General features: G+C 62.6%; 1 protein-coding gene across 4 annotated transcripts in view; it reads right to left on the bottom strand.

Annotated features, from left to right (window-relative positions):
- LOC116853559 (XK-related protein 6-like) overlaps nucleotides 1–6,505 on the bottom strand; it is a 25,177-nt gene that overhangs the window by 4,319 nt on the left and 14,353 nt on the right. The gene's annotated exons all lie outside the window — the stretch shown is intronic.

The following is a 6,505-nucleotide window of genomic DNA, read 5'->3' as shown; positions in this document are numbered from 1 at the left end:
GAAGTCCTCAGCTTGCTGTGGGCAGATCTCAGCGGTGACTCTGCGACTGCTGACTTGGCCCTCGCTGAGACTTTCCTCTCTGCTCTCATATCCGGGTCGGCGGTTGTGTTGACAGGAAGTGAAGCCTGTCATCTCCATCGTGAGGACGATCCAGTGCTGCGGACACCTGGTGGACGCGCGCTGGTGAAGCCTCACCTTGCACTGGTAGTGACAGGCAGATCCACACATAACCTCACCGGCTCGGATTTTTATCTGCAAATTACAATTAAATTAGAGATTTTTCGGCTGTGCGGGTGCGCGCGTTGTGTCGGGGACGTCGGCGCGTGACGTACGAGTGACATTGGCTCGTCGCGGGGACCCGGGTACGATTACGTGCTGCGGAAAACCGAGGCGAGCGCGGTCGCCGTACCGATACTGAGCCTCGTCACTCGCGTGTGTTCGTACGGCACTTTGCACATTTTTCACACATTTTCACTATGGCCGAGGATCGCCCGGAGGTCGTGGTGATCCCGTTCCCGGTGCCTGAGCGCATTACGTGCCCCAGGTGCTGGGCCGGGTGTCGCCGCGCACCAGCAAAGGGGGACAAGGGCACGTTTAGCGATGGGCTGCATTTAGCGCGCCATCAGAAAACGTTTCACCCGGGCGACACACTCACATACGAGTGCTCCATATGCGGGTACCGCGCACCCGCAGGCAAAAAGTACCCACAAAAGTGGGTCAAAGAACATTTTGAGAAGGAGCACTCGGTCGCCCGGGGGATGGCGCCGGCAGCCCGTCGCTCGTCCCCCCGCGTCCCGGCGACGACGACGACGTCGGCAGTCGCGTCGCCGGTGTCCGCGGCGACCTCGTCACCATGTACAGCGAGCGCGGTACCGTCGGCGTCCGTCGCGCGCGCCGGAACATCGGGCGTGCGGACGCGTACGCGGGCGGCTCCGGAGCCTGCCTCGGAGGGTGAGGGGCGTCTCACCCGAGGCGCGGCAACGCGCGGCACGGCACTGTCCACGAGGACACCACACGCGGCCACAACAACACGCACATTAAGGAGCACTAGGTCCACTGCCGCACTTCGTCCGCCGCCGCCAACGAGGCGGACATCGACGACGCCGTCGCCGTCGGCGTACACCGCGGCGCGCCCTGGAGGGAGCGCCGTGTCCCCCTCGTACGCGGCCGTCACGAGGGCACCGGCGACGAGAACATCTACGTCGAGAACAGCGGCCGGTGTACCGAGGGCGGCCATTTTGGTTGAGACACGAGCGCCGCTGCACACAGAGACGACGCCGGTGAGTCGAGCGGGCGCGGCCACGAACTGCGCGCCCCGCGATAGAGCCGCGACTCGCGAGTCGGAACCTGCCGGCGCGTTCTCACGTGTCGGCGTGCTGCGCGACTTTTACGAGTCGCCGCCTGATTCGCGGCCGCCGAGCGTGCCTCAAGAGTGGTTTTCACCGCCGCAAGACGGTGCGGACCCGAGGCGCGTCTCGTCGGCCGCGACGACGGCGGCGATGTCGCGCGTCACGCCGACCGGGGGATGCTCACGGGCGTCACAGGGAGGATCGCCCCTCATACCGCCGTGCACGGTCGGGGCTAGATCCTCCCTCATCACTCACATGTCGCCCGTCACACCGCCGAACATCCGCGGTGTGTTCGTGGCGGCGGCGGGCGGGTCTCCACCATGCCCGCCCGCCTATACGCCCGTGAGTTGTGCGCCGGCGACTTTAACGACCGCGACGGTGGTGACGGCGGCGGCTGGGAGTCCCGTGATGTCTACGGGGCTCCCGGGCGCGCGCGGGGGGTATTTTTCGCCCCCCGTGTCGCGTTTTACGCCGCCGGCGCATACGTCGCCACCGACCGCGGCGATCGTCGCGGGGCCGCGGTTTACAACAGCGGGATCGCCCGGGGCGCCCGCCACCAGGCCCCGGGCGACAGGGAGCGCCCTCTGCGAAGCGGAGGTCCCGTCCAGGAGGGCGCTCCGGCCGCGCCCCGCCCAGAGGACGACCACCACCACCACCACCACCACTACCACCCGGGGAGGCGTCGTCGACGACACCACGAGCAGCAGCGGCAGCGAGGGGGGCGGCGCCGTCGGCGGCGGCACGGCAGTGGACTCAGAAGAAGAGGAGTGGACAGTGGCCGAGGGGAGAGCCGCGCGGAGAAGAGCGAGGAGGGCGCGCCTCTCGTCCAGTGATGAGGCTTCGGGCACGGAGGCGCGTGCGGCGCCTAGTCCGCCGCCCATCACGGTGGCGAATTATCCCCCCTTACTGGGGGTCGCTGCGAGGAGCACGGGGAGCGGAAGGACGCTGCCAGCAGGACCCGCGGAGGATGCGACGCGTCGGGGAGTTGCTGGTGAGTGCGTCGCCGTACATTCGGGTGCTCCACGGGATGTCCGCGGGGTTATGGGTCGACGGGGAACGCGCGCGTCCGTCGGCGAGGGGCGTCCGGGGAGGATGGGGGCGACGGCGGTACCAGCCAGTAGGGCGAGGGGCGGCGCGCGTCCGCCCGCAATCCCGCGGAGTCCGCCGGCCGCGGCGGGACGAGAGCCGGTGGCGGCGCCTGTTGCGCCTCTCACGGCGCGACAGAAGACTGCCGAGAGGCGACGTCTCGTCGCGGCGGCGGACTCGGCGGGTACGCTCGCTGACCTTGAGCGCCTGATGACGCAAGTCGTCGGGTTCTTCGGGGGACGCGAGCAGGGCGGGGGCGTGCCGCGTCCTCGTGGTCGTTCGGTACGGTCGCGAGAGGCCGGCGATAACGCGCGGGGAGCGGGTAGGGCGGGGGACGGCGCCAGACGCGAGGGGGCGTCCGCACCGGCGGAACGCCCTCTATTCGATAGAGAATCTCGCGCGGAAACGGGACGCGAAGCAGCGCGCTTACAAGCGCTGTTCAGAAAGAACCGTCGCAAAGCGGTCCGAGAAGTCCTTTCCGGCCCCGCGGATACGTGCGACGTATCCACACAGCGGGTGTCGGAATACTTCAGAGGAGTATACTGCGGCGCGGGAAGTCTGAACGGTGCGGCGCCTGCGGAGCTGCCCGAGGCCTCGGGCGATGACGAGATAGCGGCTGAGTTGATTCGACCGATGACGGAGCGAGAGGTCGACCGGAGGCTCCGGCGCATGAATAATTCTGCGCCCGGACCAGATGGTTTGACCTACCGTGACCTCCGTGTCTCGGATCCGACGGCTCAGCTGCTCGTCGCAGTGTTTAACGCCTGCCTGCGGCTCGAGGCTGTCCCCGCGAGGTGGAAGACCTCTAACACCGTCTTGGTGTATAAAAAAGGAAATCGGGACATGTTGGAGAACTGGCGTCCTCTCGCGCTCGGGGACACGATCCCGAAGCTCTTCGCGGCGGTGTTGGCCGATCGCCTGACCGACTGGGCGATCGCAAACCGAAAGCTAAGTCCGGCTCAGAAGGGCTTCCTGAGGGACGAGGGGTGCTACGAGCACAACTTCGTCCTTCAGGAAATCCTGACCGATGCCCGGAGGGACCGCCGGGAGGTGGTAGTGGCGTGGCTTGACCTTTCCAACGCGTTTGGATCGGTTCCCCATGACACGATCCGCCGCGCCCTTGTGCGAGCCGGCGTTCCGCGGAGCCTCATAGCAATATGGGGCTCCATGTACGATGGTTGCACTACGCGTGTGCGAACCAGAGACGGGTTCACCGCGCCCATTCCCATTCGCTCGGGTGTACGCCAGGGATGCCCGCTGAGCCCCATAGTGTTCGATCTCGTGATCGATTCGGTGCTGCGTGCAGTTACCGAAACCGGTCTCGGGGTCGAGCTGTTGGGCTCGCGGTGGTCAGTAATGGCCTACGCAGATGACCTGGTACTGGTCTCCAGGACCCCGGGCGAAATGCGAAGACTGCTTGCAGTCGCGGAGGGCGAAGCATCGTCGATAGGGTTGCGGTTCAACCCTGCTAAATGTGCCACCCTGCACGTCGGTGCTGGGCGAGGCGGCAGGGTCCTGTCGACGACCTTCGTCATCCAGGGCCGGACTGTGAAGTCCCTGGCGGAAGGCGAGGCCTATGAGCACCTCGGCATTCCGACGGGCTTCTCCGTCAACCAAACGCCTAATGCTGCTATGTTGGCCTTGGGCGAGGACCTCCGCGCGATTGACCGGTCGCTCCTTGCCCCGTGGCAGAAGTCGGAGGCCGTGGCGACTTTTCTGTTGCCGCGGCTCGACTTCTTGCTTCGGGGAGCCAGAGTTGAGAAACGTCCCCTGATAGCCTTGGACCTGCAGATCCGCAGGTTAGTCAAAGGCTGGCTGAACCTCCCTCAGCGCGCCAGCGCGGAGGTGGTCTACCTCCCTCCCAGCAGGGGGGGATGTGGACTGCTTCCGCTCGCTGACCTCGCCGACGTCCTCACGATCGCTCACGTCTTCCGTCTTTTGACGGCGGACGACCGGGCGGTCAGGGACCTGGCTTGGGCGTCGCTGCGGGCAGTGGTTCGCCGCCGGATTGGCACCCACCCGACGTGCGGTGACGTCGCCGCCTTCCTCTCGGGCTCGCTCGAGGGGAGGCTAAGGGTGGGCGGGGAATCCTCGCTCTGGTCGAGCGCCCGGAATGCTGCGCGGAGACAATCTGAGCGCTTGGCCATTCGGTGGCTGTGGTGTGAGGAGCGTGAGGAGTTCGTCCTCCAATGCCGCGGGCCACGCGGCAGGGTCACTAAGATCCCACCTGGGGCTCGTGCCCAGGTGATCGGGCGCCTGCGAGCGGCGGTGGCAGAGTGGTACACTTACACGTGGATCACAAAACCTGATCAGGGGAAGGTGTTCGAGGTCTCGTCGCGCGCACGAGTGAGCAATCACTTCATGCGTGGCGGCAGCTTCACCCGCTTTGCTGATTGGCGCTTCGTACACCGAGCCCGCCTTGACGTGCTCCCCTTAAATGGGGCGCGCAGATGGGGGGAGGGTGACAGGCGTTGCCGGCGATGCGGAGAAGTGGCTGAGACCCTTCCCCACGTGCTTTGTCACTGTGGACCACATTCTGCTGCCGTCCAGTGGCGTCACGACTCGATCCTGCTGCGACTCAGGAAGGCCTGTCGTCTGCCGGGGTCGATCACGGTTAACCAGCGGGTCAGGGGTCTCGAGGGGGAACTCGGGGCGCTACGACCTGACCTTGTGGTCAGGCACGAGCCCTCGAAGAGCGTCGTCATATGCGACGTCACGGTTCCCTTCGAAAACCGTTGGGCGGCGTTTGATGAGGCTAGGGCGAGGAAAGTTGCTAAATACTCGCCCTTGGCTGAAGCGCTCCAACGGCGGGGATACCGGGTCGTCGTGACGGCCTTCGTCGTCGGGGCCCTTGGCTCGTGGGATCCGAGGAATGAGCCGGTGTTGGAGCTCCTGCGCGTAAGCAAGGCGTATGGGGCGATGATGCGCCGACTTATGGTATCGGATACCATTCGCTGGTCACGGGATATATACGTGGAGCACGTGTCCGGCGTCCGCCAGTACGAGGCACCTCCGCGGCCTGTAGACGGTAGCGTTCCAGAAGTTTCTCCGCCTCGCGCGGTTCGTCGCCGTGTGACTGGCGCGCGGGCGGATGGCGGGGACGATGGTTCTCGTGCCTAACTCGTTTGAATGAATGTCGCGTAGGGCACGTCTTGCCCCGGGGGACCCGCATCTTTTATGTATTTATTTATTTGAAGTGCTCTGACTGCTGCGCCGACGGGTGCGGCTGCAAGGGCGCTCTCGTCGTCGCGGCTGCTGCATTTTAAATTATTTATTTACTTTTCTTTTTATTCAAGCGCCCTATACACGCGGGGACACATTTTGATTTTAATTTATATTGTATTTTTATAGTTTGAGATGTATGACTGCCGCGGGGGCGGGGGTGACTGCAACGGTCGCCATCGTCCCCGCGGCTGCACATTTTAAGCTTGTTAATATTTTATTGTATATATTTATTGCATTTTATACTTATTTTTATTGTAACTAGTATATTTATTTTAGCGTGTTGTGTTGTAGTATTATTTATTTATTTATTCTGCGGCGGGTCCTGCGCTCCGGAGGGACGTGTTGGCGTGAATGAATGCAGCGGATGTTGTGCCATTGTTTTATTGTGTATACACGTGTGCGTCGTGCGGATAAGTGTACGTAAGGATGGATGTCGCGACTAGTTATAAGTATATAAACAGATGTACGCGCTGTGCGCATACCCCGCAGCGGCGGGGATTACATGTATTGATTATTTATTTGTGTATTTATCTGTGATATATTTATTATTATATACGTAAGCCGTTGGTAGAGTGTGCTGATGTATTGGGGCGGCCTGTTAGCCGTCCCAATGGTATTATTATGTTCTGCCCACGCGGAAAGTCATGAATTTTCTTGTGTTCGTCTTGGCCCAGCAGGGGGGGCTTGGTGTCCCCTGCAACACAAAATTTATATGTTAGCGTATAGCATTCAATGCTAAAACTAAAATTGTATTCACCACCGGGGGCAATGTCCCCGGTGGAACATGCATTGTACTAAAATAAAAGCGTTTCATCTGTTCTTATCAGCTTAATATCTGATACAAC

Source organism: Odontomachus brunneus, unplaced genomic scaffold (genome assembly GCF_010583005.1).
Source record: "Odontomachus brunneus isolate Ranch 3 - 2012 unplaced genomic scaffold, Obru_v1 Obru_scaffold_358, whole genome shotgun sequence".
Taxonomy (NCBI): Eukaryota; Metazoa; Arthropoda; class Insecta; order Hymenoptera; family Formicidae; genus Odontomachus; species Odontomachus brunneus.
This window is presented reverse-complemented; position numbering and strand designations above follow the sequence as displayed.